At 34.4% G+C, this 2,160-nt stretch overlaps 1 non-coding gene across 1 annotated transcript; it reads left to right on the plus strand.

Moving 5' to 3' along the window:
- Positions 1 to 1,353: 1,353 nt before the first annotated feature.
- LOC111725970 lies at positions 1,354 to 1,482 on the plus strand. The gene has a single exon (XR_002773896.1). It is a non-coding gene; the product is annotated as a small nucleolar RNA SNORA25 (small nucleolar RNA).
- The last annotated feature ends 678 nt before the right edge of the window (positions 1,483 to 2,160 follow it).

Below are 2,160 nucleotides of genomic sequence, written 5' to 3' on the forward strand. Positions count from 1 at the left end.
CTTTAATTAGAATGTAGTAAGGAGCCAGAACATTTTTATGCCTGGAACATTGCTTGATATTTTGAAAGGCATAATAGAAGCCTAAAAAGAAAAAAGGAAGGCATGGTGATAGAGAGGAAACATAATTGGACTAAAACTTAATTCACTTCTAAGGTATAAGTGACAACCAATAAGAGCTGTGTTCAGGGTGGAGGGTCATCATAGCTCATTGCAACCTCAAATTCTTGGGCTTAAACTAATCCGCTTGCCTCAGCCTCTCAAGTAGCTGTGACTGCAGCATACACCACCATGCCCCACTGATTTTTCTATTTTTTATAGAGATGAAGTCTTGCTATGTTGCTTATGCTAGGTTCATCCTCCTAGGCACAAATGATCCTCCTGCTTTGGCCTCTTAAAGTGCTAGGAATTCAGCATGAGCCATGGTCCCCAGCCTTAAAATACATTACTTCTTTTTTTCCTTTGTTTTTGTTTAAAATATATTACTTTTTATAATGCAAGTGTTCTTAACTCTGTATTGCACATTAGGTTCATCTAGAGGGCTTTATTTTTCTTTAGTTTTTCATCTAGGGGGCTTTAAAAAAATACATATGTCTACACCCCACCCAAGACCAATTAAATAAAAATCTCTTAGCAGGTGGGGCCCAGGCAATTACAGTTTCTAAAACTTTCAGGTAATTCTAATGTATGGCTGGGGCAGAGAACCACTGAATGAAAGAAACATATTTTCTTCTTTTTTCACTTTGTTTTATAATAATCCAAATTTTCAAAAAAGTTGCCCATTTTTATCATATACTCTCCTCTTAGATTCACTAATTATTAATACTTTGCTATATTTGATTGGTCTCCCTCTCCTCAAACCTAATCCATATGATTGTGTGTGTGTGTGTAAATAATGTTATTTTTGCTGAACCACTTCAGATTAAGTTGCAAGAATCATAATCCTTACCCATAAATACATCTGTAAGTATCTCCTGAGAACCAGATATTCTCATAATCATAGCAGTAAATTACAAAATTCAGAAGTTTTAACATTGATACAATACTTCAGCTAATGTACACTGCATATTCAATAAGTAAGTATTTCTAATAGTCGGGTTTTAGGCACTGTAGTAAAGAATCTCAAGTAGTATGACAAAGAGTTTGGGGAATAGAAGAGGGCCTAATTGCTGCTTCTTAGAATTATAGACAATTAATCTCTGAAGTCTGTCTTGCTACAGAGTTCAGACAAAGGGGGGGGGGTGTCAATATTTACCAGAATAGGAGGAGAAAATTCTAAAGAAAAATTGTGATTAAGTTGGAGATAGTGAAAGATGATTGAGAATAAATATAAATTCTAATCAAAATTGGAAAAATTGGTCACTTCAAAGTGGGCTCATGCAGTTGTGAAACTAAGAGCTCTTAACACTGTGATGAAATATGGATATTCTCTGTAGAACACTATAACACTAAATTAGTGTTATGTTTTCCTAAGAAGAAGTATAAGACTTAGCCACAAAATAAATAAATAAAAAGAAAAAGAAAAACAATTCTGGAAACAAACTTCTTAAAAACGAATATGGTGATGATTGCATCATGGTATAAACTAAAACTGAGCAAACTGTACACTTAACAATGGGCAAATTTTACAAGATGTAAATTAATTATACTACAATAAAGCTGTTTTTTAAAAAGATAAAAGAAAAAAGTGAATATTTTATTCAGGTGACCAAGGGAATAATGGCAGATCATAAGTGTACACATATTTTTCAACAATCCTTAAGTGACTCCCTTAATACTTTTTCTGACATTCCAGCTCCCCATTATTTGCCTTAACAAATGACACAAAATTATTTTCCTACAGTTTTCTCAGATAAGTGGTTATTCTATACTGAATAATTTGAACAATCCCTCTAAATAGAACTCACACTATAACATGAGGGATAAATTCTTCTAAGGAGTATGAATTATAAAACACCAATAGGGAACCTTCCAGGTAGAAACACAGGGAGCATGAGTGGGGCTATCCTACATATTGCTGTCTCTTGGGTGACAAGAGAGGAGGCCCATTGCAAAAACATCCTGTATGTCAGAGGGTAAAGGAGACCCTCATCAATGTGTTAGCATTCACTGAAGTGAGAAACTCAGAAGGTGAATACCTCAAACTTTCCTTGAACTAACTGA

This window comes from Otolemur garnettii, unplaced genomic scaffold (genome assembly GCF_000181295.1).
Source record: "Otolemur garnettii isolate 467f Iridium unplaced genomic scaffold, OtoGar3 scaffold00050, whole genome shotgun sequence".
NCBI classification, from domain to species: Eukaryota; Metazoa; Chordata; class Mammalia; order Primates; family Galagidae; genus Otolemur; species Otolemur garnettii.